This window comes from Trichechus manatus, unplaced genomic scaffold, assembly GCF_000243295.1.
Source record: "Trichechus manatus latirostris isolate Lorelei unplaced genomic scaffold, TriManLat1.0 scaffold00220, whole genome shotgun sequence".
In the NCBI taxonomy this organism is placed as follows: Eukaryota; Metazoa; Chordata; class Mammalia; order Sirenia; family Trichechidae; genus Trichechus; species Trichechus manatus.
This window is the reverse complement of record NW_004444156.1, coordinates 3,597,320-3,616,829: the sequence shown is the minus strand read 5'-3', so window position 1 is coordinate 3,616,829 and position 19,510 is coordinate 3,597,320. Positions and strand designations below refer to the sequence as shown.

Here is a 19,510-nt window from a genome sequence, read left to right as displayed (position 1 = left end):
AACAAATTTGAAAACCTAGAGGAAATGGACAAATTTCTAGAAACTCACTACCTACCTAAACTAACACAAACAGAGGTAGAACAACTAAATAAACCTGTAACAAAAGAAGAGACTGAAAAGGTAATTTAAAAACTCCCAACAACAAAAAAAAACCCCTGGCCCTGACAGTTTTACTGGAGAATTCTACCAAACTTTCAGAGAAGAGTTAACACCACTATTACTAAAGGTATTTCAGAGCATAGAAAAGGATGGAATACTCCCAAACTCATTCTATGAAGCCAGCATAACCGTGATACCAAAACCAGGTAAAGACCCACAAAAAAGAAAAGAAAAGAAAATTATAGACCAATATCCTTCATGAATATTGACGCAAAAATCCTCTAGAAAATTCCAGCCAATAGAATTCAGCAACATTTCAAAAAAATAATTCATCATGATCAAGTGGGATTTATACCAGATATGCAGGGATGGTTCAACCTTAGAAGAACAATGAGTGTAACCCATCAAATAAATAAAAAGACAAGAACCACATGATCTTATCAATTGATGCAGAGAAGGCATTTGACAAAGTCCAACACCCATTCATGATAAAAACTCTCAACAAAATAGGAATAGAAGGGAAATTCCTCAATATAATTAAGAGCTTTTATACAAAGTCAACAGCCAATGTCATCCTAAGTGGAGAGACTTTGAAAGCATTCCCCTTGAGAACAGGAACCAGGCAAGGGTGCCCTTTATTACCACTCTTATTCAACATTGTTCTGGAGGTCCTAGCCAGAGCAATTAGGCTAGAAAAATAAATAAAAGACATCTATATTGGTAGGGAAGAAGTCAAAGTATCTCTATTTGAGGATGATATGATCTTATATCCCGAAAACCCCAAAGAATCCACAGGAAAACTACTGGAAGTAATAGACGATTTCAGCAAAGTTTCAGGCTACAAGATAAACATACAAAAATCAGTTGGATTCCTTTACAAAGAGATCCTTGAAGAGGAAATCACCAAATCAATATCATTTACAATATCCCCGAAGAAGATAAAATACTTAGGAATAAATCTAAGCAGAGACGTAAAAGATCTATACAATGAAAACTCCAAGACACTACTGCAAGAAACCAAAAGACGCATAATTGGAAAATCATACCTTGCTCATGGATAGGAAGACTCAACATTGTGAAAATGTCAATTCTATCCAAAGCGATCTACAGATACAATGTAATCCCAGTCCGGATTCCAACAGTATTTTTTAATGAGATGGAGAAACAAATCGCCAACTTCATATGGAAAGGGAAGAGGCTCCAGATAAGTAAAGCATTACTCAAGGAGAAGAACAAAGTGGGAGGCCTCACACTACCTAATTTTAGAACCTATTATACCCCCATGGTAGTCAAAACAGCCTGATACTGGTACAACAACAGATACATAGACCAACGGAACAGAATTGAGAATCCAGACATGAATTCATCCACCTATGAGCAGCTGATATTTGACAAAGGCCCAGAGTCTGTTAGTTGGGGAAAAGACATTCTCTTTAACAAATGGTACTGGCATAACTGGATATCCATCTGCCAGAATCTGAAACAAGACCCATACCTCACACTATGCACAAAAACTAACTCAAAATGAATTAAAGACAAATATAAAATCAAAAACAATAAAGATCACAGAAGAAAAAATTGGGAGAACACTAGGAGCTCTAATACATGGCATAAACAGAATATGAATCATAAGTAACAATGCACAAGCACCAGAAGAGAGACTAGATAACTGGCAGCCCCTAAAAATCAAACAGTTATGCTCATCAAAAGACTTCACCAAAAAAGTAAAAAGATAACCTACAGACTGGGAAAAATTTTTTGGCTACGACAAATCCGATTGGCGTCTAATCTCAAAAATCTACAAGATACTGCAAAACCTCAGCAACAAAAAGACAAGTAACCCAATTAAAATATGGGCCAAGGATATGAACTGAACAGGCACTTTGCTAAAGAAGGTGGCTAATAGACACATGAAGAAATGCTCATGATCATTAACCATGAGAGAAATGGAGATCAAGACTGCAATGAGATAGCATCTCACCCCACCAAGGCTAGCCTTTATCCAAAAAACACAAAATAATAAATGCTGGAGAGGTTGTGGACAGACTGGAACACTTACACACTGTTGGTGGCAATGTAAAATGGTACAACCACTTTGGAAATCGATTTGGCGCTCCCTTAAAAAGCTAGAAATAGAAGTACCATACGCTCCTTAGAATACATCCTAGAGAAATAAGAGCCATCACACGAATAGACATATGCACATCCGTGTTCATTGCAGCACTGTTCACAGTAGCAAAAAGATGGAAACAGCCTAGGTGCCGAATGGATAAACAAATCTGGTATAGCCACACAATGGAATACTAAGCAATGATAAAGAATAACGATGAAGCCGTGAAACATCTTATAATTTCGAGGAATCTGAAGTGCATTATGCTGAGTGAATTTAGTCTGTCACAAAAGGAGAAATATTGTATAAGACCACTATTATAAGAACTCAAGAAAAGGTTTAAACACAGAAGAAAACATTCTTTGATGGTTAGGAGGGTGGGGAGGGAGGGTGAGGGTTGTTTACTAACTAGATAGTAGATAAGAATTATCTCAGGTGAAGGGAAGGACAGCACACACTACAGGAGAAGTCAGCACAACTGGACTAAACCAAAGCTAAGAAGTTTCCTGAATATAGTCAAACGCTTTGAGGGACAGAGTAGCAGGAGTAGGGGTCTGGGGACCACGCTTTCAGGGGACATCTAGGTCAATTGGCATAACAAAGCTTATTAAGAAAATGTTCTGCATCCTACTGTGGTGAGTGGCGTCTGGGGTCTTAAAAGCTTGCAAGCGGCCATCTAAGATGCTTCGATTGGTCCCAGCCACCTGGAGTAAAGGAGCATGAAGAACACCAAAGACACAAGGAAAGTATTAGCCCAAGAGATAGAAAGGGCCACGTAAACCAGAGACTTCATCAGCCTGAGACCAGAACTACATGGTGCTCGGCTACCACCAGTGACCGCCCTGATAAGGAAGAAAACAGAGAGTCCCTGATGGAGCAGGAGAATGGTGGGGTGCAGAACTCAAATTCTAGTAAGAAGACCAGACAATGGTCTAACTGAGACTGGAGGAACCCCGGAAAGCATGGTCCCCAGATTCTGTATCAGCCCAGAATTAAAACTATTTCTGAGGACAAGTCTTCAGACAGGGATTGGACTGGACTGTGGGACATAAAGTGGTACTCATGGGGAGTGTGCCTCTTGGCTCAAGAAGATACAAGAGACTAAATGGGCAGCTTATGTCTGGAGGTGAGATGGGAAGGCAGAGAGGGTTAGGAGCTAGTTGAACGGACATGACTAATCTGGTGGAAAGGAGGAGTGTGCTGTCACCGTAAGGGGAGAGCAATTAGGGTCACATAACAATGTATGTATAAATTTTTGTATGGGAGACTAACTTGAAATGTAAACTTCATTTAAACTACAACAGTAAACAAAAAAGAAGAAAAAAAGTTCTGTAACAGTATTCTAAATAAAAATATTTTGAGACATGAAGCATTTCTACCCACATTGGCAATTATTTATTCATTAGTCTATTAGCATGGCAGATACTGTTGCAGGTGCTGAGTTATAAAGATTAATAAAGCAAAATTTATGAATTTTCAACTGTATAATCAGTATAAGGAGAGAGCCATTAACTGTGTAAGTTCTCTTAAATTTAGCAGGAGCTTTAATATTCAGAGCTTTGAGACAGAAAGGAGAAAGTGATCAAATCTATGTCAGGGAGAGAGATGTAGGCACCAGAAAATGTTTCATATAAGGGGAAATCTTTCAGTAATATGTAGAAATAAGAAAAAAACAAAACAAAACAAAACTACTCTTCAACAGGCAGACTAATGCAAGGATAGTAGAAGGTGTTGTGTGTTTGTATTTCTGGGTATGACACATTAGCAGAGAGATAACAATGCCTAAAGCCAAACCTTTTTGGGAAATCCAACACTGTAGGTTGGCGCACAGCATGTGAAGAAAGATGCAGATCATTAAGCCTTGAGTTAAGTGAGATTGGCATATATAGACTGGCTCGCTGAATTAGCACTGGGAAGCCCGATTACCGATTCTGTACCCTACGGATCTAATCTGCTAAAGCTTATTTTGCTTCCTCACTAGATGTCAACTCCTTTTTACTAATGAATGTCTTGCACTAGAAGGATTTGGATTCTACCTGAAGTTGTAGATGCATCCTCAGGCTGAATTTGTCTAAATTAAAAAAAAAAAAGTCAACAGTCTAGGGATAATAAAGACATTTGGACATGCTTTTAGGAAAGTTCTAGGAGTGTATTTTATTCCAAAGCTTCCAAAATCACCAAGTCACCCAGAACTATACTTGAGCCCCACAACAGACTGAAAAATACATCCGTACTCTCCATAACCAAACTTGCTGCCATCCAGTCGATTCCGACTCATAGTGACCCTATAGCAGCTGGTGGATTTGAACTGCCAACCTTTTTGTTAGCAGCTGAGTTCTTAACCACTGTGCCTGATTAGATAGCATCTTTTGGATGATATTGCTTAATTAACATGAGAGATAAACTCATAATTTTATGAGTGGAATAAAAACTTGTCCAACGGTCCAATTGATACTGATCAATATTAAGTTGAAATATGTGTGCCAAAATTTCATAAATCCCTTTGCTCCTTTGAATGCTTTTCATCCCCATTTTTCCTAGCTTGGATTACTAGGAATCATTGACACTTCATCCGCCTGTCAGTACATTACTATAGCAACTATGTCCTGTGCTTTAGTGATTTGGACAAGGTGTTAGATTAGCAAAAAGGCAAAATTGTCCTCACTTTCTGCCCCTTTGCTCCACGTCTATCTTGCAGGTCAGATGGGAGCACTCCCAAATACGCTGTACTCTTGTCCTGGATTCACTTATTAGGGAGGGAGGAAAAAAAGATGGAAGTTAGCTTTCCACAGTGGATTTGTGACAATGTGTGCTGTCAAAGTTGGCCTTGGGGCATCCACACATTTTTTTTTCCTAAAAATGAATGGCATCATGATCAAGGTCATAGGGACCTTGCACATTGCCATCACCATGGTTACTACTCTCTGACAGTTATGCTAGTGGGTAATAATGGAGAAGGGCCAACTCTAGGCAAATTGGTGAAGCAAGTCAAGTTTGAAATTGGAATAGTAATAGTATCTGCTGCATAGATTGTTTTGAGATTTCATTGAGTTAGTGTTTTAAAGAATTAATACATGGCACTTAGTAGTTGCTCAGTGAGAATTAGTGTATTTATAATTACCCTTTGATATCCAAGCTCTTTCCTCATGTATAATTCTTAATAGTATATGATAATGTACCAGGATCCCTAAACTAGTACCACCTGTGAATCTGACTTCTCTAACTCTGGACCTTTCCCTTCCCCAGTCTAGCTGGCCAAGGGAAACTCATGAGTGTCTAGATTTTTATAGACTAACCTAAAGCATTAATGTTCAGCAATATAGGCAAGCATTATCATTTTAAAGTAGCCTTATATGTTCTCACCCAAGGAGTTACTAATAGTAGAATTCTAGAAAACATGAACACTAAAGAAAGCATTGGTGTCTTAGACTGGGTTCTCTAGAGAAGCAAAACCAGTGAAGTGCATATATATATATATATATATGTGTGTGTGTGTATATATATATATATATATATATATATGTAGAGAGAGAGAAATTTACATCAAGGAAATGGCTCACGCAGTTGTAGAGGCTGGCAAGTCCCAAGTCTGTGGGTGAGGTGTCAGGCTGGAGGCTTCTCTTGACTCACACGGTTGCAGGGGTTGACAAACCCAAGATTGGCAGGTCAGACAGCAGGCTGCTGGCTCACGGGCTGCAGAGGCTGACTAATTCAAGATTGGCAGAGAAGACGGTAGGATGCTGGCTCAAGGGTCAAGAATCAGAGGTCAGATGATGATGAGCCAGGTTTAATGGTATAAGGGGCTTAATGCGTAGAGTGATATTGAAGGTGACTTTCTTGGTTCTGGATTGGTTGGTAAACTACACTACAGTAACACTGAAGCCTGTGTCACCCGCTGCTGTTGCAGACCTGTCTATAAACCATCCTTTTACATTTGCTTCACTTCATGCATCACTTTACTCCCCTGGTTGATCTTCTGCCACACTAACTAGTCTTCTCTCCGGACAGAGAGATCTGCCTTTGTATTATTATGTTTTTAAGTTTAAGGCCTTGTGTGACAGAAACATAAATCCCAAATTAAATCTGTCATATAGCTTCATCATTGTGGCATGGAACTCACAGCCTGAATACCAGTGGGTTTTATGTATGACATTCCTTTTGAAATATCTAGCCGTTCTGATAGAAGTTGCATACATTTCAGTCAAGTTAGCATCTCCTAGAATTCTCTGGGTAACGGTTTACACCTAGCAACGCTTCTTCAGTTGAAAATATGTTTCATACTGAAATGTAAGTATAAATTCTAATCTGGGTACAATTTTAAGAAAAAGTTATCCAAGAAGCCATATTTGATATATTATTAATGTAGGAAATAGAGATTTGCAAATCTTTTACATACCTTTAATGACTACACATCAGTAGCTAAGTCATTTGGTGTTAATGATACATTTACATCTGGCATCCTGTATATAATAGGAGGAAAAAGCACTATAACTTGTTCCAGAATATTTGAGATTTTTTTTTGTTTTTTTTTTTACAGCCTTAGATTTTGTAGGTCAGAGGAGTTATTAAACCCTGTTCCATTGTATTTAGATTATCATTTCAGTATGAGAGGCTTAAAAGAACAGAGAAAGTTTAATTAGCTTCTGTAACACACTGTATGTATTTAATATTCATCCACTGAATTAAAAACATTTAAATTTGTTTTATATTAATTTTATGTATTTTACAGTAGATTATTTGCAATAACATATATATGTTCTTTTTAAAAAGTTTTATCATACACCTGTATGCAAAAAGCGTCAAATAAATAAGTTTATAAAGAAGGATAATATTTATTTGTAAAACAACTTTTTGAACTCATATCACAGTATTCACCACTTTTTACCTCTTTCAAAGGTATATCCTGGTATTTATATCTTGTATCAGTCTGGTTTCTCCAGAGAAATAGAACCAATAGGAGAGATATAGCTGTAGGTGTGGGTGTAGGTGTACATGTAGATGTAGGTGTTAGATGTGGGTGTGGGTGTAGGTGTACATGTAGGTGTTAGATGTGGGTGTGGGTGTTGGTGTGGGTGTGGGTGCAGGCATAGATGTAGGTGTTAGATGTAGGTGTGGGTGTGGGTGTAGGTGTACATGTAGGTGTTAGATGTAGTTGTGGGTGGGTATGGGTGTAGGTGTAGGTATACATGTAGATGTAGGTGTTAGATGTAGGTGTGGGTGTGGTGGTTGTAGGTGTAGGTGTACAAGTAGATGTAGGTATTAGATGTAGGTGTGGGTGTAGGTGTAGGTGTAGGTGTACATGTAGAGGTAGATGTAGGTATACATGTACATATACATACCAAAACAAAACCCATTGCCATTGAACGAGTTCCAACACATAGTGACTCTATAGGACACAGTAGAACTGCCCTGTAGGGTTTCCAATGTGGTGGATTCGAACTTACGACCTTTTGGTTAGCAGCTGTAGCTCTTAAACACTGTGCCACCAGCGCTGCATACATTGGCACATACCTATACATACATATATATATATATACACACATATATACACAATTTCAAGGATTTGACTTACATGAATGGGGGGGCTGGCAAATCTGAAATCTGTAGGTCAAACCAGCAGGCTGCAAATGCTTGGGCAGGAGCTGATGCTACAGTTTTGAGGCAGAATTTCTTCTTCCTCAGGGAAAGAAATATTTTCTGTTCCCTGAATTGTCTGTATTTTCCTCAGTTTTGCTTTTCTGTTTTTTTTTATTGTTTTGGTTGTTTTCATTTTTATTCACACTCGTTCAATTAGGTGTTTTTGAACAAATGTTGGGTTCTTCCTGGCAGTCAGTTTGCATTTAAGAGTGAAGCACTGAAAGGCTTAGGAAGGACATGTGTGTAATCGTCTTCTTGAATGATCCATTTATTGTGGACTCACCAGGGGTCAATATGTTTTTCCTGTGTGGGTGTGGAGAATTTTTTCTAGGGCAATTTATCAAATTCTCCAATGATTAATCTCCTCATCTCTTTCCTGAGAGTGTGAGCAACCTATATACCAGAGTGTGAAACCTAGTTGAAGGAAGGACCTGTGGATTCCACTGTTGAGGATGCAAGTGTTTCCTTAATCGCTTACCTCCTCTAGTGTGCCTGGTGTTTAAAAGTTCGTCATAATCGACTTTAATTTACACTTTTAGCCTAATTTGCTGCCATTTTCTTCATACTCAGTCCCAAAATAAATTCCTTATTGTTTTCCAAAAAAAATATGCCCATCGTTAACTGATGGTACACATACTGTTTCTTGTCTGGTGATACTGAAAGTTCTTTTTATTTTCTTTATTATTAGATATTCACAGGACAGGTAGAACAAAAGTTCATAGGAGAGAAGTCTATAGATAGAATATTTCCATTTAAAATGCTATTAAAATGAGATGGAATTTGAAATTTTAAGCAATGGCATTTTTTTCAAAGTCTGGTAGAATGTTCATGACATTAAATAAGGTTTATTAAGAACCAAACGAGACTGTAGTATTTTAAATTAACTTTGATATAATGCAATATTGAAAGTATGCCTTTAGTAACGTATTAATTTATTTGCCATGGTAACTGGCAATATTCTCTGTAAACCTGGAAATTTTGACTGCAGTGTTGTTGAAGTCACAGTACTGCTCTGTGTGAATATGTGCCCCTGAATTCTGGAGACATGGCAGGAAGGCCACAGTCACAGCCCAGTCCTTCTGTCTCCTGCAGTGGTAGACAGAAAGTACCCCCAACAAGATGTCTACATGCTAATCTCCAGTACTTGTGAATATGTTACCTCAATAGGGCAAAAAGGAATTTTGCAGGTGTGATGACATTAATGATCTTGAGATGGGGAGATTATTCTGGATTATCTGGGTGGGCCATATGTAAACAAAAGAGTCCTTACAAGAGGGAGACGGGGGGTCAGAGTCAGACAAGGAGATATGACAATAGAAGCAGAGATGAGAGGGGAGAGGACTGACGTGAAGATGCTAGCCTGTTGGCTTTGAAGAGGGACGAAGGGGCCATGATCCAAAGAACACAGGTGGCCTCAAGAAGCTGGAAAATGCAAGGAAATAGATTCTTCCCCAGAGCCTCCAGAAGTATTACATACTTGACAACACCTTGATTTTAGGACTTCTGATATCCAGAACTGTAAAATAATAAATTTCTGTTATTTTAAGCAACACAGTTTGTAGTAATTTGTTAGAGCAGCAATAAGAAACTAATGTTTGATGGAAACGTGCCTGCTCTTTCCTCTTAGTCAAATACTCTCATCAAGCAAGGTGCGACTTCATGATCGTAACAACTCAGCCGGACAGAGTATGACAACCAAGACAAGCTTTTATATTTTGTTTCATGCGTCAACACAAAGCAATGTAGTTCATCTGGTATCTGCTTAATAAAATGTTGACATTTGTCATAAAAAATGAAATAGAAACCGTATTCCATTTTAGCTGTTTTGGGAATTTTAATCAAAGTATATAATGGAAATAACTCATCAGCTAAAATAATTATTTAGAATATAAAATTGATTAGGCCCGTATCACAAATGGTCCCCATATAGACAATGTAACTGTGTGTATTCCTTTTCATGTAGCTAAATTCTATTCCACCCCTGATACGATGGTTTCTATTAGCAAAAAAGGACGCAAGGTCAATAAAAGAATCAAGAGACTTGGATTTCTTTTTCTATTATGAAACAGCTTGATCACTTTTAAACATCTATACAATGAGAATGTTAAGCCAGATATCTTACTAACTTTAAAGTTCGTATTTCTGGTTCTATAATAATGACAATAGCTTAAAAATTTAGTATATGCTCTATATATAAGACAATGGCAACATCTTTTTATATAAAAGATTTAAATATAAGCAATTTACCATTTGCCTCAAGGGTCACTGTGTACAAAAAATTGATGGGGCAAAAAGTTTGTTGCACTTGATGACCAGCAGCAGAAATACTGATATTAGGGAGTAAAATCCTGTATTTCTGTTCCTTCTCTGTATTCCTTTCTATTGAGACTAAATCCATATCCCAAATTTTACATAAGTTTTCTCAAATAATCATTCCAATTCTGTATGGTGGGTATTATCCTTATATATGTTATTTCCTTAGGGCTTACGTAACAAAACACCAGGAACTGGGTGACTTGTAAGAACAGAGAGTTATTGTCTTACCATTCTGGGGTTAGTCCAAATTCAGGATGTCAGCAAGACTGTGTTTTCTGTGACACTTTAGGGAAAGATCCTTTTTTGTCTCTCTCCACTTCCAGTAGCCCCAAGTGTCCCTAAGCGTGTCAACGCATCTTCGCACAGATTTTTCCCTCTGCCTGTCTCTCTGCGTCTTATCTCCTTTTTTTTGCAAGGACATCACTCAAACGGCATTAGGACACATCCTACTGCAATGTGACTGACAACATGTTAACTGACAGCATCTTCAAAGACCTTAATTCTAAGCCAAGGTCACATTCACAGGTATTGGTGATTAGGACTGAAACATCTTTTGGGGGGACACAATGAATCCATAATATTATGTTTTTAGAATTTAGAAATACTTTTCTCAGGTTGACAGCAGGTAAGTGGCAGAGCCTGGCGTCAAATACAGTTTTGTCTGCATATAAAGCTCACCCTCTCTTATCGCCCTGCACTACCTCTCTGCTAACTTTGTTATCAAGAAGAGAAGACTCTTCCAGTGCTACCACAATTCATGTATGATACATATCCTCCGCCACGAAACAAACACCTCTCTTGGTTATGATCTCTCCTGTGAGTGAAGAGTCATATCTGTTCACCTGCTTCTTTCTAGAGGCTGGTGGTATCTGTTATAGAGCACCATGTTTTTATTGCAAATAATGTGCACTTTCTATGCTTGCCAGCCAGGCCCTCCCCTCCGCAGGGTATTTTGATAATCACGCTGTGCTAATTTTTTTTACAGCAACATTATTTTCCTAAAAATGTGATAGTTAATAATTTGGAATAAACAACCAAATGAGTTTATTCATTCTGGGTAAGCTCCATAGGAATTAGTTGATTTTTTTAAAACCATCTAATTCCAAACAAATTTAAGGGAATGAGTGAGGATTAGCATGCCTATTTTCTAACAAGATAAATAAGAAAAATGATGAACCTTCTTACGGTAAAGCTGTATTGATCCATTTAAAATTAGAATTCAGGGCTTTTACATACCTAGAAGGTTAGAAGAGGGGGCAAACGACTGAATGACTGTTGTGTTTCATTGCAAACATATTTGGTTATTCTATTGCGTTTAATCCTCCAGTATTTCTTTTGTTTTTACTTTAGCTCCACCCCTCCAGGTGGCATGTACGAATGAGCATGTTTACATACAAAGTGGTACAATCCTACATTAAGATGACCAGTGTTTTAGCTTTATATTATTAGTACTAGCGTGCAGGATTGGTCCTTGGTGAAATGCAAAGAAAGAAGTTTTTTTTGTGTGTCCTATTTCTGCATCCTTCGTCCTTTTCACACATACTTGGCTTGACGGCCGTGGTTATGTCCTTTTCTGTGCTCACGTTGGTGGCACATATACCAAAATTGGAATGATACAGAGGAGATTAGCATGGCCCTGCACAAGGCTGACACGCAAATTCATGAAGTGTTCCATATTTTGGGAGCCCTGGTGGCGCAGTTGTTAAAGAGGTCGGCTGCTGACCAAAAGGTTGGCAGTTCAAATCCATCAGCCTCTCCTTGGAAACCCTCGGGGGCAGTTATTCTCTGTCCTGTAGGGTTGCTATGAGTCGGAATCAGCTTGCTGGCAGCGGGATTTTGTTTGGATGTCCTTTTCTGTAAGATTTTGTCTAACATGCATTTCGTGGTAACACTCTTCCAGAAAGACGTTCTGTCTCTTTTTGTGAGTTGATCAAAAATCTAGACTGAAAAAATCCTGAAATTGCTTCATTCATCTGTCAGGACATTCAAACCTCTCCAAGGTCAGAAGCCAAAAAAGGGGCTGACGGGGAAAATGATGTCAGAAATAGATCAACTTGACAGGATTTTCAGCCTTAACTCTTTTGGAAGGTCTAGGGTCTGTGAACCCTACTTAGTTCTGCAGAAGCAAGAGCTAGAAAACACAGATGGGGAAAGCAATCCCAGAACAAACTAGTCTACTTTCTCATTGAAAATCAATCATCTCGGCCATAAAGCTGAGTGAAGTCCTGATACATGCTGTGACGTGGGTGAACCTTGACAATGCTAGGCTGAGTGAAATCAGTTAGTCACAAAAGGAAAAATATCTGAGGAAACCAAAGTTTATTAGCGGTTACCAGGGTGAGCAGTAGGAACGGAGAAAGAAGGATTCGTTGCTTAGGGGACACTGAACTTCTGTTAAGGACGATGGAAAAATTTGGAAACAGATAATAGTGATGACTGAACAACACGAAACATAATTAATGTCACTAAATTGTCCATGTGTAGAAAGTTGAAATGACAAGTGTTTTGTTACATGTATATTTACCACAATTAAAAAATACATCAGACAGATGTTATGAGTATGAAGCTTTACAAACGTCTCTATGTAAGGAAGGATGCTTAACATTCTGGAAAGCATGTGACAATCTTTTTATACAGAAGCTTTTTTTTTTTTTTTTTAAGAAAATAAATCATGTTCCTTTTGCTTTTATTTCCCGTAAATGTTTAGTCATAAATAATATATGGTTAACCAAGTCAAAGCGACCACATCAGGAAGGGCTTTTGCAACAATCTGGCTGTTGATGGACAGGCCATCACCCTTGTTCCGTCTTTCACCAATTACTCTGACCCTCGCCACCTCACCACGCCTGGGCAGCTGTGAATAGAACGCAGAATTGGGCCACCCAACTAGGGTAGAGGTTTGCTGGAGGTTTGTTAAGGCTGGGTACCCCATAAAATCACTCCATATCCACCTTGGGGCTTCAAAGAACTCTTTTAGGAATCCAAGTCTATGTATGCAAAACACTGTCCTCAAATGTCTTTTGTCTCCCTTTCCGAAGAAGCTTACTTTGTATGTGTATTCTTTTCAAGAAAACTAATTTGGTAGCTATATAACCAAAATGCATATCAGTTCAAAAATTTCTCTATAAAAGAATTCACAGAACGGGGTGGGGAAAACTACATCAAATCATCTATTCATAACCTGAGTTTTGGGGAAGCATGCTCATGGGTTGGTATCAAGAATGCCCTCGGGACCAATATCTTCTGTTCTCGCAGATATTCACTCTCTGCCTCCCTAATGTTTACTGATACCCTCTTTAATATTTAGCTGAGCTTTCTTCTTTTTTACACTCATTTCTTATTCTCTCTGTAAAGTCCCTCCACCACATCCTTTTGAAAGACTTTTACACTTTGAATAAAACTTCTGTTTCTCCTCCTTTAACACAGTTTAATGGTCCATTCTAACTTATTTTTTTGCTGGGAATATCATGCACCTCACACCATGTGCGTTTGTGTGTGTGTTTTATTTCTCCTCTCGAGACATTCAGATACAACATATCATATTCTATGAATTTCATTTTCCTGAGGAATTTTATCTGGGTGTCTTTGGACCTGTTGGACTTCTATGCTTGATACATAAGTCTCATCTTGAAATCTCACTTCCCCTTCGTGCTTAGGGTTCTCTTTCCTCTTTCTTGTTTTCTCTATTCCATATTTTCCTTTCTTACTTTATTCCTTCATTTCTTATAAACATCCTATTGTTATCTGAAAGACGATGCCTGAGAAATGAATTTTTGAGGCGTTCCATGTCCGCAAATGCTTCTTTTACATTAATCCTTGTTTGATAATTTTACATTATCAGGCCTCGATATGACTGGTTGGGGTCTTTTCAAGTGAAACCCATGTCCTTCATTTCTTGGAATTTTAACAGTTATTCTTTTGGTTACTTTCTCTTCCAGGTTTCTCTGTCCAATTTATCTGAAATTATTATTTAGCTGTTGAAACTTCTAGTGTCTCTTTTCCTTTCTATTTTCCATCTTTCATATCCTTTATGTTCTAGTCTCTAAGAACTTTTCTTAACCTCATGTTCCAAATCCTCTTTTTAAAGCTTTGTTTCTATTACCATCTTTTTAAATTCCAAAAGTTCTTGTTTGTTCTCTGAATGTTCCTATGTATAATGTCTTGTTTTTGTTAATTGTGGCAGTATCTATTCTTTTCTTATATTTCTGATCATATTAATGATTTTAAAAGTTTTCTCCTTTCTTCATATCTGTTTACTTCATATGTCTGTTCTTATCCATTTGATTAGTTTGATGTCTGTCTTTTTTTTTTCAATACCTGGCATTACTTGTTTATCTGTTGGTATTTAAACGTGGTGGATTGCAAAAGATCGTAAGTCTGACTTGTTGACTATGATTTGCCACTATAAAGTAAGCGGGGAGAAGAGACTGACTGACGGAGGATAGAGGGGGATTTTAGAGAACCTCTTGTGATGCAGTGTGACTCTTCACCGTTATGTCCCAAATTATCAGAAGTATGTATAAATTATAGTTTTTGAGGTTTAGAAGCTAGAAAAGGGATTTTTTTCCCTTTAGGTTATTAGAGAAATACACACATAGATAAGAAAACAGATTCAAGTGTCCAATGAAAACTTGAGAAAGAAGATTGTAAGAATCCAGAGGAAAAAGAGGGCTGATCTTGGAATATTACAGTCAAATAGAGTTACAGTTTGAACTAAGTGTAATCAAATTTCCAGGACACAAAGGGTCTCAACTAATATGGGGATTATATTCAAATGGCGTAATCATACTCCATTCAAATGAAGTAAAAATTCTTCACCACAATAGCAACAAGAATGAATTGTGTTTTACTAGCTTATCCAATAGTCATTATGAAAGAAACATTACTGTTTTCTTTTTCCATTTCATTTCAATACTGAAATGATAGACTTTTAATTCTAATACATGTACAATTGCTAATGGAAGAGTTTCCATTTAATGTCTGTCTTTATTACTTAAATGGATTGAGAAAAGCGTATTTGTTTTTAAAAGCACTCCACTCAGCATGGACGTAAGACTTCAGTAAAATTTTTCTTTACTCCTCCTAGCAAAATAGCCTTGCGAAACAACAAGAACTTCAAGAATTAATGTCTAGAGTTAAACGCATTGCCGTCCAGTGGATTCCAATTCATAGCGATCCTGTAGGACAGAGTAGAAGTGCCCTATAGGGTTTCCAAGGTTGTAAAGCTTTGTGGAAGCAGACTGCCACATCTTCCTTCTGCTGAGTGGCACGCATGTTGGAACTGCTGACCTTTCAGTTATCAGCTAAACGCTTAATCATTGCGCACCAGGGCTCCTTGTATAGCTTGCGTTTGTTATATACAGTATATAGAATATATAGTAAACATGTGCTTCTTTAATAATTGAAAAACTATGTGTGTGCATATGTATATATGTATATATGTATATATATGCAAACATTCACGTATGCAATTCTTCAAAATTTTTAATGAAATAAGAATTCTAATCCGTAATCTATCCCTGGATGGGACAAATGGTTAATGTGCTCGCTGCTAACCAAAACGTTGGAGATCCAAGTCCATCCAGAAATGCCTTGGAAGAAAGGCCTGATGATCTACTCCAGAAAAATCAGCTAGTGAAAATCCTATGGAGCACAGTTGTCCTCCGACAGACTGTGGTCTCCATGAGTTGGAATCCACTCAACGGCAACTGGTTCTTTAATATGTAATTCAGGAGCATGATGAAAATGTCAAGCATTTAGCCATATTTCTGCAAACATTTCTTTGGAGCTTTACAGACACAGTGAAGAACTTATTTCAATAATCTCTCTATGTGCTTTCTACATTAAATGACTTAGGTACAAAGGTGCTTTTGCAAGATATTATTCAACATGAAGACTAATATAATATTATTATCTTTCGTGGTGCTCATAGCTGTAAGATTAAAAACTTAATTTCACATCTTACATTTATCATCTAAACAGTGTTTATCTATTTTCATTTTCAAGATAAGAACATTCAAAATAAATATTCATGAACACTCTTATAAAGTAAGCTAGAAGTTCATATTTAATCTTCTGATGACCTCTTTCCTGAAGCAATCGGCCCATTTGCCATTTCAAAATATAGGAATTAAAATCTTAGATACCATCAACACCATTCACTTTACAGAGAAATTCAAATAATACAAATAATTAAAAGCTGAGATAGTGAAATAGGGAGATTGCAAATATTTCAGCCGGACTTTGTGACCAGAAGAGTTAAAAGTTATGTTTACGTTGTGTTTTTTCTTTGTCTTCTTAATCAGTGCTGCTGGGAATCACTTGCTACAGAATTTCTAATGTTTTTCGGGAAATGAAAGAAAGATCCGTCGCGGATGTGTTAGCATTGTCTTGTTTTTTTCTTTTTTCATCTCAATTATAAGTATTATTTGGGGATTACTGTCATGTCTTCGTAAATTGTCCTACTGTGATATTCGCTGATAGTCTTTACAGTAAAGTTTTAGCACTGTATGAAAACAGCAATCACTAGAAGACGTTTGCTCTTCGTCGGCTAAGTTATGTCCTTTCCTGGAGCCCTGGTGGAGCAGTGTCCTTTTTTATATTCAGAATAAGATCAGCTTTTTCATATATTTAGTACCTTTACTATTTTTATAACCTTGAAGTCTTTTACACTATATTTTCCATGAAAAAAATACATATTTAGGACATCAATTAAATGTGAGTCTATTCTCAAGCACTATATGAGTTCTTAATGATGGATTTTTTTGTTTTTGAGGAAATGGAGACACCGTACACTTACAAAATTGGAATATTGGAGGACATTTCTCTAGGACAAAAACTTCAAAGTTATAGGAAATACAATATATATTTGCTCTATTTCAATTAAATTCTTTATAGTAATGTTGTTTGCAATACATGCAAATAATCAAAAACTTTCACAAAATGTATGGTCTTCCCAGCCAGCCTGGTTTGAATCTTCCTGCATCTTACCTTGGGTCCTCCAGAAAATGAAGCCTTAAGCAAAGGTTGTCTTTCCAAGGGAAGGGCAGTTTAATCTTGGAGGGCTGCCTGCAAGACGACAAGGGGAAATATTGCATGTCAGATACGTCTCTATCAATTGTGGAAGGACAAGCGACGAGGAGGAAGGAGGAACACCTACTGGTCAACAGTTTGCTCTGTCTCTGAATTGCACATTCTGTGCCTGGTGGGTCAGCCATATGTTTTGCATTAGTTGGAGTTGGAACCGACTCAACGGCTCTTAACAACAACACAACAACGTTCTGTTCATTATTTCTCCCTCTTTTTTTTTCCCCCTGTGCTTCATTTTGCTGTGCCTTCAGATTCACAGTGATCTTGAAGTTTCTGGGTCTTCCATGGAAATAACATCTCACATTCTTATATTTTCAACTGGGGTTTTACTTCTGAAGTTTTCTCCATCATTTTGCTACCGTCTGTCTTTCGAAATGTATTTTGAAATAGCAGGTCTGCTACTATCTATTGTATGCTCACATAGACATGGTTTCATCTGTTGAAAATTCTATCTTTTACCATTTCAGTAGGTACTTCAGAGAAAGTCAGCAGCACAACAATTTATCATCTTGTTTTATAGCAACTGCCTTAAGCAGTAAAGAAAAATAATGAAGATATTTAGGGGATAGTTAGTTTTCTGGGTCCTTCAAATTAAACCTAGCTTCGTTCACACTTCAACTTCAGATTAGCTCAATTTAAAATTATGTTATAGTGAATCACAGTGTTGTCCAGTTCTGTGTATTCACAGGTACCTGTGAAACCCCAACCTTCTATTTTGAGCTGCAATAAACTACAGTGGACCATGTAGATTTAGAAACATGTCACTAACTGAAGAGGACCAGTAATCACTTTGAGCTCAAGATTCAATACATCATTTAATTCCACTTTTATTCTGTATTTCACATGGCCTTCATTTCAGTTTATTATGTAACACAGGACTCCGTCACATAATGCATTTTTTATATATTTTCATACATTTGCTATGACAGGAACAGAACTAATGGTTTCATTGGCTGAAGGCTTGTTTTCACTCTAACAGGCGTATGGCGGAAATGATCTACCTGTGAATAAAACTCGTGCTGACCCACTGTGAATAAAGTATGAAAACTTGTACCAGTAGAACAGTAACTTACCAAATTACTTACTGGTAATTTTTCTGTAAGAGGTTTTGTTGGTTAGTTTTATTACGTCACACTTCCTGGTTATTGATCTAAAATCAAACCTTATTGCCTACTACTCAGGATAATTTAACCTAATATATTTTGGAGATATTAATATCAATATAAATAAATATTTAGCCACATCTGTGGGAATTTCTCCCACATCTTTTGGAAAAATACGAAAACACAGTTGATTTCTCAACATCACCCTCCCACTCCGCCAGCTGGCTCAGACGCACTAATCCTGGGAGTTGGCAAGCTGGGCTGTTCTTGATTGTTGCTGCTGTTAGGATCACTGCGTCAAAGTTTCCGTACGTGTCTTGATGCCAATACTCTATGGCATTTAAAAAGGGTTCTGTGACACCAAAACCGAACTTTGTCAAACAGCTATTAGCTGGCTGTTACTCAAACTATGGTAATCAGCAACCTTAACTAACTTAAGCAAACAAAAAAAGTAAGTGAAATAGGAGGTGTAAAAATTTCTGTTACAAAGAAACAAAGGAAGCTTTTCCCCCATTATTATGCTGTTGTTGTGGTAGTTAGGTGCCGTTGAGTCGGTTCTGACTCATAGCGACACCATGCACCACAGAAGGAAACCCTGCCCGGTCCCGGGCCATCCTCACAATCCTTGTTATGCTTGAGCCCGTTGTTGCAGCCACTGTGTCGATCCATCTCATTGCGGGTCTGCCTCTTTTTCGCTGACCCTGTACCTTACCAAGCCCCATTATTATAGTCCATCTCTAATTACTAGCAACACAATGTTTATTTCGTGTAGCTTCGTTTTGTATGTCATTATGAAAAAAATGTGTTTCTGTTTATGTTTTTAGCCTTCATGGAAGGAATAAAATAAAATACTGGGCATGAAAGAAGTGAATATTTTGAAGAAGGTATTATTTATTTGATCGAAATTAAAAATGCAAATGGAGACCTTTATTATTTTCATGAAATAAAAATAACAAAATTCAGCTTCAGCTATATCTAAAGAAGTGTCTAGCCACTAGTTGATAAAGATACAATGGAATTATTTATGACATTAGAGAAAATAATTCTAATTTAATGTAAGGGCTAATGATTTTTCCTGAAATAAACAAAAGTAATATATGGAAGTAGAGAGTAATAGTACGTTTTAAGATTATTTGTATTTTAATATGTAATTTAA

The 19,510-nt window shown here is 37.3% G+C and overlaps 1 non-coding gene across 1 annotated transcript; it reads left to right on the top strand.

The window, feature by feature from the left end:
* Positions 1-11,737: 11,737 nt before the first annotated feature.
* On the top strand, positions 11,738-11,843 carry LOC111822866 (U6 spliceosomal RNA). Its single transcript, XR_002825961.1, has one exon. It is a non-coding gene; the product is annotated as a U6 spliceosomal RNA (small nuclear RNA).
* The last annotated feature ends 7,667 nt before the right edge of the window (positions 11,844-19,510 follow it).